Here is an 18,078-nt window from a genome sequence, read left to right on the forward strand (position 1 = left end):
AACCTAAGGACATCACACACATCCATGTCCCAGGCAGGATTCGAACCTGCGACCGTAGCGGTCGCTCGGTTCCAGACTGTAGCGCCTAGAACCGCACGGCCCTACGACCGGCGGCTCAGATAAGTCCATGGCAACAAGCCATGATTGACCATCACCAGATCCAGCGTTGGATAGAGGAGATATCTAAAATTATATCTCCTATCCTTGTCAGACTGCATAGGCTGTGTGTGGTGTATACTTACCTGAAAACAATTGTCCAAGTTGGAGGAGTTGAATAAATAATTTCAAAAAGATGCAATATCATTTACTGATTTGTTTATTATCTGAAGCACATGTGAAACCATTTCTTTTGTCTTCCTCACTATGTCATCGAATTGACGGCAGTTGTTCTCTTGGAGATTTATGATTGAAGCATTCATGAAAATTACATTCAACCACAATACTATCCCAGGACCTTTGATGTAGAGTTTGCTGTCTGTATGACCAAGATTTGAAGCTAAGTCACCATATTTTTGTACATCATTCCACCTTCGTCCCTTCATTGTCTGTGATGGAACTATGTCAACCACATCACAGTTTTGCAGGTCTGGGCACACATTACTATACTGAATGGATTAGGGTCAAATAGAAAACGTACACTGATCAGCTACAATATTATGACCACTAACTGAATAGCTGATATGTCCACCTTTGGCTTGGATTACAGCAGCGATTCGTCGTGGCACGGAAGCAACGAGGCCTTGGTAAGTCATTGGAGAGAGTTGGCATTACATCTGCACACACAAGTCACCTAATTCCCGTAAATTACGGGGCGGGGGGGGGGGGGGCGATGTACTCTGACGCCACATTTAATCATATCCCAGATGTGTTTGAACAGGTTCAGATCTGGCGAGTTGGATGGCCAGCACATCAAATGGAAATCGCCACTGTGTTCCTTGAGCCACTCCATCACACTCCTGGCTTTGTGTCACAGCACATTATCTTGGTGAAAAATGCTACTGCTGTTGAGAAACATGATCGACATGAAGGGGTGTACATGGCTTGCAACCGGTGTACAATGATCCTGGGCCGTCATGATGCCTTACACAAGCTCCACTGGATCAGTGTTAGCCGGAGCATGATGGCGTCGCCACCAACTTGTCTCCATCCAGTAGTACATGTGTCAAGGAGCTGTTCCCTGGAAGATGAGGGATTCGCGCCCTCCAATCGGCATGATGCAGAAGGTATCAGGATTCATCAGACCATGCAATGCTCTGCAACTGCGCCAACATCTAGTGCCGATGGTCATGTGCCCATTTCAGTTGTGGTTCCTAATATTGTGGTGTTAACATTGGCACATGCATGGGTCATCGTTTGTGGAGGCCTATTGTTAGGAGTATTCGGTGCATTGTGTGTTCAGAGACACTTGTACTCTGTCCAGCCTTAATGTCTGATGTTATTTCTCCCACATTTCGCTGCTTGTCTTGTTTTACCAGCCTGCTCAGCGTACAACATCTGACATCTGTAATAAGCGGTGGCCACCCAATCAAGCGATGTCTGCACATGGTTTCGCCATATGTTGAAGACACTCACCACAGCACTACTTGAACACCCGACAAGTCATGCAATTTCTGAAATGCTCGTGCTGAACATCCAGGCCATCATAGTTTGCCCTTGGTCAAATTCAGATAGATTGTGCACCTTCCTCATTCTACACATGGACAGCACACTCACTGATACTACATGCACTGTGTGACTAGGTGGCATCCCTCGCCAGGTGATGCTGCTATCGGCTGGAAGGGTTTATATTGATAGTAGGTCGGTGATCATAATGTTCTGACTGATCAGTGTATATTTTCAAACTATGACCAAAACAAAAATAGTTCCAAATCTGATCCTGGTTTTCCACTGCAATGTCATCAAATATGAAAATTCTATTATGTTTCACTTTCTCAGGAGGTGGGATGTCACTGCTTTTGCTGTACATATGATACGTTAATCCATCAACGCCATTCAAAATGTCCCATAATAACTGGTATTTGAGCTGAAATAATGTTTTTGGGAATATATAAACATGCTCAAAGCAGACTTTCTCAGGCTGGGTTAACAATGACAGAACGTCATTGGTCTTCCCAACAGTCAGTGGTCTGATAATTATTGCATGTGTATTATTGGGAAGCAGAAATCCATTCTTCTTCTTGTTTCCAGTATCATTGCAGAAAATATGGTTACTGTAAGGCCCATCTGGCGCAGGTATTTTGTTCCCTCATCCACTGTGATGAATATGCGTTTAGGTTAATGTTGTTGTTGTGGTATTCAGTCCAGAGACTGGTTTGATGCAGTTCTCCATGCTACTCCATCCCGTGCAAGTTTTCTTCATCGCCAAGTAACTATTGCAGTCTACATCCTGCTAAATCTGCTTGGTGTATTAATCTCTTGGTCTCCCTCCAAGCTTCCCTCTAGTATTAAATTGGTGATCCCTTGACGCCTCAGAACGTGTCCTACCAACCGATCCCTTCCTCTAGTCAAGTTGTGCCACAAATTCCCCTTCTCCCCGATTCTGTTCCTGCTCGTTAGTTACGTGATCTACCCATCTTCAGCATTCTTCTATAGCACTACATTTCGACAGCATCTATGCTCTTCTTGTCTAAACTATCTATCGTCCATGTTTCACTTCCATACATGGCTACACTCCATACAAATACTTTCAGAAACGACTTCCTGACCCTTTAATCTGTACTCGATGTTAACCAGTTTCTCTTCTTCAGAAACGCTTTCCTTGCCATCGCCAATCTACATTATATATCCTCTTTACTTCGACCATCATCAGTTATTTTGCCAACCAAATAGCAAAACTCATCTACTACTTTAAGTGTCTCATTTCCTAATCCAATTCCTTCAGCATCACCTGATTTAATTCGACTAAATTCCATTATCCTCGTTTTGCTTTTTTGATGTTCATCTTATATCCTCCTTTCAAGGCACTGTCTATTCCGTTCAACTGCTCTTCCAGGTCCTTCGCTTTCTCTGAAAGGATTACGTCATCGGCAAACCTCAAAGTTTTTATTTCTTCTCCGTAGATTTTCATTCCTACTCTAAATTTCTCTTTTGTTTCCTTTATTGCTTGCTCAATATACAGATTAAATAACATCAGGGATGGCTACAACCCTGTCTCACTCCCTTCCTAATCATTGATTCACTTTCATGCCCCTCGAGTCTTATAACTGCCATTTGGTTTCTGTACGAATTGTAAATAGCCTTTCGCTCCCTGCATTTTACACCTGCCACATTCAGAATTTGAAAGATTATATGCCAGTCAACACTATCAGAAGCTTTCTCTAAGTCTACAAATGTTAATTACGTAGGTTTGCCTTTCCTTAACATACCTTCTAAGATAAGTCTTAGGGGTTAGTATTGCCTCGCGTGGTCCAACATTTCTACGGAATCCAGCTGATCTACCCCGACGTCGGCTTCTACCAGTTTTACTATTCGTCTGTAAATAACTCATGTTAGTACTTTGCAGCCGAGACTTATTAAACTGGTAGTTCGGCAATTTTCACATCTGTCAACATTAGCTTCCTTTGGGATTGCGATTATTATATTCTTCTTGAAGTCTGAGTGTACTTCGCCTCTCTCACACATCTTGCTCATCAGATGATAGAGTTTTGTCATGGCTGGCTCTCCCAAGCTATCAGTAGTTCTAATGGAATGTTTTCTAATCCTGGAGCCTTGTTTCGACTTAGGTCTTTCAATACTCTGTCAAATTCTTCACACAGTATCGTACCTCGCATTTCATCTTCATCTACTTCCTCTTCCATTTCCATAATATTGCCCTCAAGTATATTGCCCTTGTATAGACCATCTATATACTTCTTCCAACCTTCTGCTTTCCCTTCTTCGCTTAGGACGGGTTTTCCATCTGAGCTCTTAATATTCGTGCAGGTGGTTCTCCTTTCTCCAAAGGGCTCTCCAGTTTTCCTGTGGGCAGTACCTATCTTACCCCTAGTGATATATGCCTCTACATCCTGACATTTATCCTCTAGCCATCCCTTCTTAGTCATTTTGCACTTCCTGTCGATCTCGTTTATGAGTCGTTTCTATTCCTTTTCGCCTGCTTGATTTACTGCATTTTTACATTATCTCCTTTCATTAATTAAATTCAATGTCTCTTGTGTTACCCAAGGATTTCTACTAGCTCTCGTCTTTTTACCTACTTGATCCTCTGCTACCTTCACTATTTCATCCCTAAGCTACCCATACTTCTTCTACTCTGTTTCTTTCCCTGTTCTTGTCAGTCGTTCACTAATGCTCTCTCTGAAACTCTCTACAGCCCGTGGTTCTTTCATTTTATCCATGTCCGATTTCCTTAAATTGCCACCTTTTTGCAGTTTCTTCAGTTTTAATCTACAGTTCATGACTAATAAATTGTTATCAGAGTCCACATCTGCCCCTGGAAATTTCCTACGATTTAAAACCTGGTTCCTAAATGTCTGTCTTACTCTTATATAATCTATCTGAAACCTTCCAGTGTATCCAGGCCTCTTTCACGTGTGCAATCTTCTTTCATGTTTCCGAAACCAAGAGTTAGCTATGATTGGGTTATGCTCTGTGCAAAATTCTACCAGGCAGCTTCCTCTTTCATTCCATACCCCTAGTCCGTAGTCACCTACAATATTTCCTTCTCTTCCTTCCAGTCCCCCATGACTATTAAATTTTGGTCTCCCTTAACTATCTGAATAATTTCTTTTATCACATCATACATTTCTTGAATCTCTTCAGCATCTGCGGATATAGTTGGCATATAAACGTGTACAACTGTGGTAGGCGTGGGCTTCATGTCTATCTTGGCTACAATAATGCGTTCACTATGCAGTTCATGGTAGCTTATCCGCGTTCCTATTTTTTATTCATTAATATACATGCCCTTGACTTACCCCTATTTGATTTGTATTTATAGCCCTGTATTCACCTGTTCCTCCTGCCATCGAACTTCACTAATTCCTATCACATCTAACTTTAGAATTTCCATTTCCCTTTTTAATTTTTCTAAACTACCCGCCCGATTAAGAGATCTGACATTGCACGCTCCGATCCGTAGAACGCCAGTTTTCTTCCTTCTGATAACGACATCCTCCTGAATAATTCCCGCCCGGAGATCCGAATGGGAGACTATTTTACCTCCGGAATATTTTTCCCAAGATGACGCCATCATCATTTAACCATACAATAAAGCTGCATGCCCTAGGGAAAAATTACGACTGTAGTTTCCCTTGCTTTCGGCCATTAGCAGTGGCAGCATAGCAAGGCCATTTTGATTAATGTTTCGGCCGGCCGGGGTGGTCGAGCTGTTCTAGGCGCTACAGTCTGGAACCGCGAGACCGATACAGTCGCAGTTTCGAATCCTGGCATGGATGTGTGTGATGTCCTTAGGTTAGTTCGGTTTAAGTAGTTCTACGTTCTAGAGGACTGATGACCTCAGAAGTTAAGTCCCATAGTGCTCAGAGCCATTTGAACCATTTTTGATTAATGTTTCAAGGCCAGATCAGTCAATCATCTAGAGTGTTGCCCCTGAAACTATTGAAAACGCTTCTGACCCTCTTCAGGAACCACACGTTTGTCTGGCCTCTCAGCAGACTATCCTCTGTTGTGGTTGCACCTATGGTACGGCTATCTGTATCGTTGAGCCGCGCAAGCCTCCCCACCAACAGCAAGGTCCATGGTTCATGGGGAGTTAAGATTACTATACAGCGGATTTCATATTGAACGTACGAATGACTCTTACTGTTTTTATTTGTAAGCACTTGAATGTAGTATGGTATATGAAAATGCCCAAATATGAGTGTAGATTTGTATATAAATCTGACATGGTTGCTTCATGCTTGTTAACCTGTACTGATGCATACCATGGTTTCTGATAGTGAATGAGGGATTTTTCCCACTGACTCCAACAGATTGCTCCCTGTTTTCTTGTGGAATCGATGCACAAATGGTTGCCAACTTTACCGACGCTCTAGAGCGTGCTGGATCGCGTAACTGTTATACATTAGATTTTTAAAAGTGTCATCTTTTAGATGGGCGCATTCTTTTCTTTTTATGCAGTTTAATGGTATATGGGAAACCCTGCAGCGATCACATGATCATCCAGTATCACACACGTAGAGTGGATATTTCCATAGAACAAGGCAGTTTACATTGATGTCTTGCATAGACGTATCAATTCATATGTGGATAGCATGCAATTGGTATCACTATGTTTTTGACTTTTGAAGGCCACCACGAAATAGATCTCACGATCCAATATCATTCCCACACTGACATATTTGCTGCTGGTGATGTCAAGCTTATACGTCAAGTTAAATAATGTTAATTTGACGTCAGGTGGCATCTCCTCACATGAGAGATGTCTTGCTATGCGTTTGAACAAGCTTACCATTCGAGTGTCCTCACATAAGTGCATGAATGAATATAATATTAACAGCAGTATATGGACATTAAAAAGTATTTTTTAACTGTAGTCACTATAGGTTAGCAGGCTCATTGGATTATTTTTCTGTTTCTGAATCAAGCACTTTACCCTCACAGCTATAGTGCTTACAGATATTTTATTAACTTTTGATTCACGTTTCAATGCTGACTGCTGCCCAAGGAAGGAAACCACACAATTATTATGACCTCTCAGCTACATGTGTGTAGCCAGGTGGCTTTAGCCAACTCCTCCTCCTGTATGCATTTGACACACCAGTTGCTCCAGCTGAGGCACTGGCGGCATTGGGGATTGGTTAAAAAAATGGTTCAAATGGCTCTGAGCACTATGGGACTTAACTGCTGAGGTCATTAGTCCCCTAGAACTTAGAACTAGTTAAACCTAACTAACCTAAGGACAGCACAAACATCCATGCCCGAGGCAGGATTCGAACCTGTGACCGTAGCGGTCTCGCGGTTCCAGACTGCAGCGCCTTTAACCGCACGGCCACTTCGGCCGGCTGGGGATTGGTGACCAGGTAGTCGGATGAGCAGGCTGGTGGGGCAGTGGTTACCTGTCAGCCCACAGGCTGGTTGGGAAAGAGCTTCCCCATCAGCCCTCCCCACTGGTGGGTGTTAGCAGCAACAGTGGAGTGACAAAAGTGCTTCTCTGTGGTATGGTTAGTCAGAGTACTGCTCAACATGTGGGAGCACAAGACCTCACTGCTCAGCATGGCCCAGCGGAGAGGGCAACACTAGAGCCAATGACACTTGGTATGTAGCAATAATTTGTCTGGTAATTTTTTTAAATGGTTCTTCTTGGGACAAATTCAGCTATTGCCAGTGAGCTATAAAATACTTAAATGGCAGGACTGGAGATGGTGGATAATAATATCAATTTTGTAGTAGTTTGTTTATTCACATGTACAGGGTGTAATTAAATCCCCTTTACAGACTTTGAGGAATTTTAGTGCGGACCACGAAGGTAATTTAGCGTAGGAGATCATCTCTGGGAATGTACTGTTTTCCTGCTACCTACAAAATACCACAACACGTGTTGCTCTCTGGATCCTCCTGCTTGTCATCTGGGTCATCTTACAACAAGAGCTTGATGTGATGAACACCTATTTCAACACAGTTATAATGCCTCCACAGCATGTTCTGATACACACAACCATAAATCTGTGGTCCTCCAGTATCTGACACAGCCATAACCCATGTCAGTAAGTCTTTCTCAGATGCCGGGGAGGGGGGGGGGGGGAACCTCATAAATCAAGGGTTTGATATGACTCTGTAGTCTAGCGGGTTCAAGTTTGGAGAACATGCAGGCCACGCAATTGGGATACCAAAACCTACCGACTATTGCCCAAATCGTTGGTCCAGATGATCTTGAGCCACATTAGGAAAATTAGGAGGTGTGCCATCATGCTGGAACTGCATGTTTTGATCTATATACAGTGACACATCTTCCAAGAGCCCGTGCAGTATGCCATCAAGGAATCACAAGTACGCAGCACCTGTGAGATGTGATGGAAGAAGGTATGCCCCAGTCACACATCCACCCAGGAATCCAGCCAAAATGTTCACAATGTATCATTCCTGAAACTCATGGAGGCATGCAGTATGTGGGTTTTCATCACCCCACACATGATTATTGTGGAAACTGAAAACACCTTTCGTGGTGAATTTGGCTTCAACCGTGAAAATGATCTTCTGTGGGAAGTGAAGCTCCCCTACACAATGGTGCAAGAACCACCTACAGAAGTGGGCTCGTTATGCAAAATCTTGTGGGTGCATTGCATGTACCTTTTGGGGGTATCACGAGTGTAGCTCCTTCTCATGCATATTCAGTCTACCTGCAATGTTTCTGGTACTCGTCAACACATCTTCTTCCACCGCATGAAGTACAACCTCTTCAAACTGGATGTTTGGCGCTGCCATGGATCACCATAGTCGGCACTGCTGGTGACGAATGTACTAGTCTCCAAGGCCTGCCATACACTAACATCATATGGGCACATTCCGCAAATGTGTAGTTCACCATGGTCAACAGCAAGACACTAAAAATGAAATGTATGTTCAGCTTGCATTGTGTACTGTAGTACCATAAGAACAAAGACCAGACGCACAACAGCAGGCACAAACCTATCTGTGTGGGTAAAGTTTTGCAGTATTCAGAAAGGCCACAATCACAACAGCAGGTACAAACCTCTCTGGGCAGATCACAAACTCAACTGAATGGCATGTAAACAAAAGTGTAGTGGACGTGAGATAGCCGAAAATACGAGAGATGTGAACGCATGTTGTGGTATTGTGTGTAGCAAGAATACGTACATTTCTGAACGTGATTTTCTATGTTAAACTTAACTGTCTTGGTCCCTACTACAAGTCCTAAAAGTGTGTAAAGGGAATTTAGTTACACACTGTACGCATTCCATTCTTACTTTCTACAATATTTTGCAAATAACTGGTTTCCATAGAAGTTAAATTCAGCATGAACTGCGTTCAGTCATAAATTAACGACAACATACGTGGGCATTCCGCCTGTATACTCACTCCACTTCTACAGATTCTCTGCTTATTGTGTTAACTGTTGTAGTCGTTGACACTAGAGGATTACTGACATTTATACATTGTTTGTTTGCAACATATTTACTCTTAGTTACAATATTTACTTTGTTAAAAGCACAGTGTCCGAAGAAATAGTTATATCGAGTAGCAAACGAGTAATAGTACACCACAAAAAAGAAGGAGAAACATGGTGAACAGTGTGAAAAGGCCAGCACTCAAAATTGTGCTTATATGTCGATAATAAAGTGATAGTGCGACATCCAGGCCAGATGAGAGGAAACGCAGATCACAGCAAATCGTAAGTAATTACTTTTTTACATAAAAAATCGCGTAGTGAACTGTTTGATAATCTAAAAATAACAGAACTGTGTCGTTATAGATCCCACTGATGATGCCTTAGAGCGAGAAAAAGGCGAAACGCGTCTGGGAAAAATAAATTAAGTGGCAGCAGGAAAAGGCGGTTTTATTGACAAAACAAGTAAATTGACGATACTTGAGCGTTTACCGCACATGCGTGTGTCTCCCGAAGTTATTTGCAGCATTGCTCCTCCATACATATTGACTACGGACACTTCCCTTCCTAGCATGTTCACACTGTATCATTCCTGAAACTCATGGAGGCAATGCGGTATGTGGGTTTCCATCACCCCACACATGATTATTGTGGGAACTGAATACACCTTCCCTGGTTTCCTTAATAGGAGTAAGTGGCAGGACGTTCTCGGTCGTCAACTTCCTCTCAATGTATTCCATCATACTACACAGGTAGTCCCACGTTTTCCACATACACTGTAATCTAGTACTGAGCAATTGGACATTCTTAACTTCCATTAATATGTCAAAGTCACCATGAGTAAATTATTTCATGTCTCGTGATTTCTTACTTACAGTGGCCCGAAGCTGACAAAAAAGTTGTGTCGAAACTGGTCGCGTAATTGACGTATTTTATAAAAAGTGTGACTGTTGGTATTCCTTATCTCCACAAAGATACATACACATGAGAGCCTATATATCCCTGGTACGTAAAGTTTTAATACATCGTTTGCAGAGCCAAAATATTTTTTGAGTCGGTAGTGGTAGGAAGAGGACATTGATCTCACATTTCCCAAGTAGCCTCATAATACTTGCTGAGATTGGCCCCAAAGGAGAAACAAAAGTTTTCACTAGTCTTCTTCCTCTTGTTCCTGGTTTCCTGCACCTTTTTTTCCCTTAAACGCAATTCTAATCAAGGCTTCACTGCACCCATTTCCATGGACCATGCTCTTATCCTGTTATATTACATTGCGCAAGAGATTCGCAATAAATATGATGGGGAAAGGGGGGCTAATTCCGTATTGAACTCAGTGCAAAATGTAATAGGAATTCCGTCAGTGCCTGATGCTTGGCTAACTTTCACTAGTATTAATTGTTTCTTTTTTTAATATCAAGGACGTTTATTTCAATATTTTTCATTTGCGAGTATGTGCGATGGTGAAACTCTGGTATGGTAGAATCCCCATCCAGGATTATACTGTTAATGCGGCGTTCCTGAACTTCGCTGTGAATGCTGAAGCAGTATAGGCGAGAGCCATTCTCTCTGCCTGCTTACCAGACGGTGGGAATGCCTCGAAACTATTCGTTAGAAGTATGGGCTAGCCTCTCGACCATTTGCCACATATAACCTCACCCGTGAGACAGTTCTGGCTCTGACCACTCCTCGCCACCACTATCAAATCACCATCTTGTGGCACACTGGGGTTCGCTATGGACAACGTCGGCGACAATAGAAGCAGGAAGACTAGTTTGTGACATGATACCGCCTTGCGACCACGTCACTGGGCTTTGGCCATATGAAGCTGATTCACATTTTCCAACGTACCTACCAGTTGGTTACCAACTAAAAGAAAAAGTTCCTCGTTAATTGCAACTAAACTGGTGAAGCAGAAATCAGTTGTTACGAAAGGGACAGCTACTTTTTAAAAAATCTCAGGTAGTGGGCGGTCTGATGGTGTACAGACGTCTCTAGATGGGAAGAGCAGTAGAGGAATTTGAAATTATGATAAAGCTGAATTTTAGTTGTCAGTCTTTTTGGTGAGTGGGAAACTTTAACAGGCCATTTCAGATGTGGCAATGTTGTATGAATACTGTTCTACTAAAAATTGGGCTCTGCTGAACGCAAGAATGAGCTATGTGAAAGACCAGATTTGATAGTAATACTGCGATGTACTTGGTGGTATAATAATGATAATGCGTTCTTTCAGAGATAAAGGGGACGGCAAAATGTACTGATTTCAGAATAGAAATCCTGCTGTAGAAATAGATTTGTTTTGTTCGTAGACGATTACATCGTAGGCTTGGCAAATCCGACCAAAATTTATGCGTATACTATGATTGGTACTGATGTGCGCTGTACGTCAGCCCAAGCTAGTGGCGTTTCACCTGGGTACGGAATTTGTAGACATTATTTTCGTACAGGGACAAGAACATGAGAATTATTAGGAAGCTGACAGGTTTTATCTGGCCAAGTACTCACGTGAGAGACGTCCGACGCACATCATGTTTCCAAGACTGTTGCGACAGTTGCAGGAAACAGGGCAAGCGTTACAACAATACAACGACCTAGTAGAACAATGAACTGCATTGGCTCATCACACGTATCTGCTGTGAAAATCGAAGTAAAGGAGGGAATCGAAGCACAGTTGTCATATTTGACAACTGTAGTGTCAGAAGTCAAGGCAGGGCTAGACAGACGATCAGATCAGCTCTCGTGAGTAAAAGGACCGAGCAATAAACAGATAGGAAATAATTAATGCCGGAATGCAGAATAAAACTGAATATATGTAACAGAAAACAGAGGGCAGGCCAAATTAAATATTAAATTTTGATCTAAACATGGAATTATTAAATATGATAGAAAAATTTGATGCCCATAAAAGTTAGGATGGATTGCACCGTACCATTTTTTACAAAAATTGCGAAACTGTCTCACCTGAAGGAATAGAGATTATGACAAATCATGAGGGTTTTTTGATCCGTCATTGCAACTACAAAATGCCAGACGCGTTTCGCTTTATTGAGGTAAAGCATCATCATTGGTGGTGATTTTTCGGCTGCTGTAAGCGAGAAAGCAGCCGAAAAATCACCATCAATGATGATGCTTTACCTCAATAAAGCGAAACGCGTCTGTGAAAAAATCAGGCATTTTTGTAGTTGCAATGACGGATCAAAAATACCCTAATGAATTATAAAGCAACTACGGACACTATGGCCACACAAATGAAGAATTTATGATAAATCAGCTGTGCAAGCGATGCTATCATGGAAAACGTCAAGATGGGGACAAAACTTGCAGACTGGAGCTATGACTTTCCAATAATTTGTGTAACTATTTTTGAATGAATATTGTTCCGAACAAAAACAAGGTAGTTTATGCAGTGAATTTGTTGTTGCTTAAGTGTATGAAAATTACAGAACCAGTCCCATGAAGAAGTTTTGGGACAGCTGGTTTCGCAAACTGGAATACTTACGGAGTTGGTGATCTGAAACGGAGATAGTGTTGCAACTTTCGAAGAACAGGTGATTTAAAACGATACGTAGGAAATATTCACAAAACATTAACTGGTCGATAAAGTTGTGGAGGAAGATGAATGGCTTAGGAGCTGCTACCATCGTCTGTATAACAGCAGTAATGGAAGAGATGAAAGCAATAAAAGAAAGTGGTATCAGGTTAATAGGCTGAGGGCGTGAGAGGTCACAGTAGGCGAAATTCGGGGCGACGTATAAGAGGTTAATGGACTAGCCCAGTTTTTGAGCAAAATGGGGGAACTTGGGGATCCACATCAACTCCACTCTGAATATTATGATAGTGGTAATGAAAACTTCTATAACACTACACTTTATCTAACCTTTGAAGCAAATCGACTTTATTTTAAGGAGATAAGATGTTGTCACCTCTCATGCACCAGAATAATTTGTCGCAAATGTTGCTAAAATGTTTTCAAATGGTTCAAATGGCTCTGAGCACTATGGGACTTAACATCTGTGGTCATCAGTCCCCTAGAACTTAGAACTACTTAAACCTAACTAACCTAAGGACAGCACACAACACCCAGCCATCACGAGGCAGAGAAAATCCCTGACCCCGCCGGGAATCGAACCCGGGAACCCGGGCGTGGGAAGAAAATGTTTTCGTTTTCCTGAGCGGAAAGACGTGTTTTTACAGTTACACGCACTTCACTACAAGGTAGAAACTGCAACAGCACTGTACACAAATGTCTGGGAAGCGTATACCTATCACTTCTCACCTAACAAATGGTTAGGGTCAACTTTTCTTGTCTTAAAATTTGGTAATAGCAATTTCCATTTAGACTTCTGATTATGAAAGACAAAGTAAATAATACTACTCTTCTTTTTAGTTGCTCATACCAGACTAGTTAATTTTCAGTTGCTTGCGAAACTACTTTTGCTTTGTTAATGTTTGAATTTCTTATCTGTAGCAATGAGCCATTCAGTTCTTCCAACGATCAAAGTCGAACTGTGCTGACTAATAACTGAGTATTGGAGAAAGGATATTAAGAGTGTAAGATCTGTGCATTGCGTCACCGGAAACGGCGCAAGCTCCGGTTGGACAACGACGGGGAAAGCAAGCATCGTAGTCTTTTTTAAAAGACCACCCCGATGCCATCTGATGTCCGTTGTTGGTTTAAACATTTAAACACTGAAATCATTTTAGATGGGCAAAGCTGGATATTGACACAACTCTGTATGAATACGTCCGCAGCTCATGGTCGTGCGGTAGCGTTCTCGCTTCCCGCACTCGCTTCCCGTGCTCGGGTTCCCGGGTTCGATTCGCGGCGGGGTCAGGGATTTTCTCTGCCTCGTGATTACTGGGTGTTGTGTGATGTCCTTAGGTTAGTTAGGTTTAAGTAGTTCTAAGTTCTAGGGGACTGATGACCATGGATGTTAAGTCCCATAGTGCTCAGAGCCATTTTTTTCTGTACGAATATCGCGACGAAAGACCTAACGCTATATATGTAACTATGCACAATACAAAAATACCTAACGCTTCATATGTAACTACGCATAATACAAATTATATTGGTGAAAATACAGTGTTCGAATAAAGCTCTCATGTGTTATTAAATAGTGAACGAGTAAGCTGTTATTTCAGACCAGTTTAGTCGGACAGTTACATAGTCCTCTCCCTGGTTAGTGTGAAAATTCATGTATATATTTCCATCAATGTAATATAACCTTTGGATCTACACATCCCAAGCTTTAAGAGACTAGGCAGTAAATGCTGTAAGTAGGCCTACCGGCTGTTTCTAAAACACCTACATGTCTCTGCCCCTGTCTCATTAATCGAACCTAACTAATAACTGAGCCTGTATATTGACTGCTATGGGAAATCCGTGCGTTAGTCACATAAAGCAGCATATTCAGTCGACTAGTTGATAACAGGAAAAAAAATGGGAACGCGTATGTACTGAACCATATTTTATAGTGTTACAGAGATTATCCGTATGCCATCGTTGCTCCTTGTTAGTCCACTGACGATATTATTCTGCATTTCTGCAAATGATACATTCTTTTTCCCTTCCCATGAAAGATCTCTACCGGTTTACACTACATGTACAACTCGATGGTCACACTGGAAGTAATCCCAGCGGTCATTTGTACACTAAATCACTGGAACGTTTGAGAGGTGGCATGAGCCCCTTCTCATATTTCTATCTTATGATTTTCGTCTCTAATTGCATGCAGTGAAAAGTTGCTATTCCTTCACACGTGGACTTCCCACGCAGCGTCTCTCGTCACCCGGGTGGTCCGGTGACAGGCGGGCTCTCCTGATCTGGAAAGGGTTAAGCCGACGGGTGTGAGGAAGTCGAGTGAATGCTTTGCAGACGCCGACATTGTCAAAAGACACGCCCGGAGGGGTCTGAAGTAGCGGCTGGGCTAGAGGTTCCGTTACTTCGCAGAATCTTAGCGAAAACACTTTCTGGCGGGCTACCAGCGAGGCGTGGGAATGACTTGTGTACCCAGGCAGTTGTGGCGGGAAAATTCCCGCGCTTTCTGCAAAATAGTAACTGTGATTGGCTGGCTCAGGGCATAGCTCTGTGACGTAGCAAAATCAGCGCAGAAATTGGCGCCAAGAATCTCCATTGGTGGAATGGTAGTGCTCTGGCAATGGAGTGGAATTTTCCGCCGGTTTTCGAGTTGCTGATTGGAGCGTTTAACCACGGCCACTGTCGTGGGGGCGGGAATGTTGTGTGTTCGGCCTGTACGGGTGCTCTAGGTAGTTGGCTCTCGCCTTTCGGTCGAGGACGTCGAAGCAAGCAGCCATCGCCTCCGGTACGTCGGTTCGTGTTCTGGCAGTTAAGAACACAGTTTGGTAATGTATGTCCGCAGCACCGGCAGATAGGGATTTTCCTAGGTGATAATCAGAGCTCAGCAGAGTGCGCCTGTTCGTCTTTTTCTAACTTTGTTCTGTCTTGAGTAGCAGCAATTAATGTTGGGTTAGCTGTGTGTCTCTCTTAAGATTTGAGTGGCAAGGAATTGGCTCCACATACCACTCCATCATAAACCGCACAATCCAGTTTAGGGACAATTTCACCTTCACAGCGTTTGTTTGTGTATCCAATTTGAGCCAATTTGATGTATTATAAATGTTTCATGTGTTTTTGTTTATTATTTTGTGTTTAGTCTTAATAAATCATATTGTTATTTTGGACAGAACTTTCATTCTGTTAATCGGTAGAGCAACCCATCATTTCTCACTACGTTAATGAAACCTTCCTTTATTTAACTTATTTATCAAATTAAATTATTGCAGGTGCCAAACTCTTTTCTACTCCACTTGCAGGGTTGATTACAGTCAGTTCGCGTATATTTTTTAATCCTTGTGCAACAGCAAAAGTCGGAGTTAGAATAGGGGGGGGCTCAGAGCATCATTTACATGTGTAGATTCTAGAATTTAGTGTTAAATACACTGCTAGCCCCGGCACCTCGCATAAAATGGCGGCCCTTTGCCTTGGATCTTTCCTGTGAATCGCTGATAAGCAAGTATTATTAGTAGTAGGGACACTCAGAATTTTTTTGCTTAATTTTTTTGATTAATACCCAAGTTTTTTTTCTGGTAGTTCTGCGTTTAGTTTTAAGTAGCGGCGCATGATTACAGTTTTTGTTTTCAGTGTATATAGGCTTTTGTTCATTGTTTTTGTGTTTCTGTGATGGTGTGTCCATATCACATCACACTTTATCGGGTTTGTGTGCGGTTTCTGTACCACAACAAATCGTGCGTATAATTACAGCGTTGGAGAGGCGTTGTTGAAATTTTATGTCTATGTGTAAAAATATAAGGAGTAGATTAATTTTATTGTGCATTTTAGATAAATTTGTTTTTCATGAATGATAACGAGAAGTAAGGCACGACTATTATCGAGCGAAGCTAAAAACAAAAGAGGATAGCATAATGGATAAGGGGCAGTTTACTGACGGGAATAGGTTCGGAGATGAGATGGGCACATTTCTAGCAGGACAGGACGCCAGGGTCATTGATGAGGAAGGTGATTTGGACGCAATCTCAGAGCAGCGTTGCGGCCGTGATTATGATAGTGAAGTAGAGGATGAAACAGAGACAGGCACACAGGTCGAGACGGTAGCAGAAGTTTATAATCAAACGAACGAGAGCAGACAGGGGCTAGCTCGGCCACGTCAGAGCTCTAGCGCCCAGGTGTCCAGAGTTACATCTCCCACGTTTGAAGAGGATCAAAAAGATGACGTAAACCCAATACTGAGCTTCCTACGATCAATGAAAGAAGAAGCTGTCGAACAACGTAAGAAGGAAAAGGAAGAAGATGAGAAACAACGTAAGAAGGAGAAGGAAGAAGATGAGAAACAACGTAAGAAGGAGAAGGAAGAAGATGAGAAGATGAAGGAAGAAGATGAGACGAACAGCGTAAGAAGGACACTGAGGCAATAATCTCGCATATAGGGGAAATTCGTGGAGAGTTACTAACAATAAAGAAAGAATGTGGAGAAGCAAAACAAATGTCAGTGGTAGCACAAAAAGTAGCAGGCCTAGCCAAAACGGCAGCAACAGGGGCAATGAAAATCGCAAAAGTAACTTCTCAACTTGCAGGTCGCTTGCGACGTGCGACACAAGCCCACGCAAAATCCCTAGCGTTCTTAAAAGCTCAAGGTAATATTGCGGTTACGAACATCACGAAACAAATGAAAGAAGTAAAAAGTCGGATAGCAAAACTAGAGCGAAACGGGCACATGAGCACTGCGCGTTCGGATACCAATGATGGAGTACACAGAATTGTGTCTCCGAGGAAAAGCCCGCCGTGCTCTAGCCAAGTGACAGAGTGCAGAACTAACAAGGCACACGCAGAAACACCCAGTAATAGCTCCAATAATTGTAGCCCACTTAGGAAAGTGAATTCGAAGTGCCACTTCCACTGTGATACAGATGTAGCACATCACAGTTATCAGCAAGATAGATCAGGACACTCAGCAGACGTGCAAGTATCGGAAACGAGTGACAGCACCAGTGCGAGGATCGGACAGGATTTTGATCACAATCACTTCCTGTCGATACTAAAATTCCAAAAGTTCAGAGATAATGGAGGGTCGATGCATCCCAAGAGCTGGGTGATACAGTTTACAAATTCATTACCGTCATCATGGCCAACCCTGGCAAAATTAGAATTCATGTGTGGACACATCGAAGGCCAAGCCGCGGAAAAGATGCGGGGTGTGGCAGCGACGTGTCAGATTTATCAGGAATTTGTTGATGCGTTCCTGGGGATCTACTGGTCAAAGGAAACGCAAGACAGGATTAAAGAGGAAATAATATTTTGTCCCGAACTGGAAGTGTCCGGGCAAAGGAGCGCAACCAAATTTTTTTATGATTTACTCAAGAAGAATCAATTTTTAGATAGTCCATACAGCAAGGGAGAAATCATCAAATTTTGTTTTTCCAAATTGCCTGTTAGGTATCAACAGACACTTGTCGGCAAGTGTGGATCTGACATAGAAGCATTCAAGAGTCTATTGCGCGAGCTCGAAGTAGTCTTCGATAAA

The sequence above is a fragment of the Schistocerca serialis genome, chromosome 3 (genome assembly GCF_023864345.2).
Source record: "Schistocerca serialis cubense isolate TAMUIC-IGC-003099 chromosome 3, iqSchSeri2.2, whole genome shotgun sequence".
Taxonomy (NCBI): Eukaryota; Metazoa; Arthropoda; class Insecta; order Orthoptera; family Acrididae; genus Schistocerca; species Schistocerca serialis.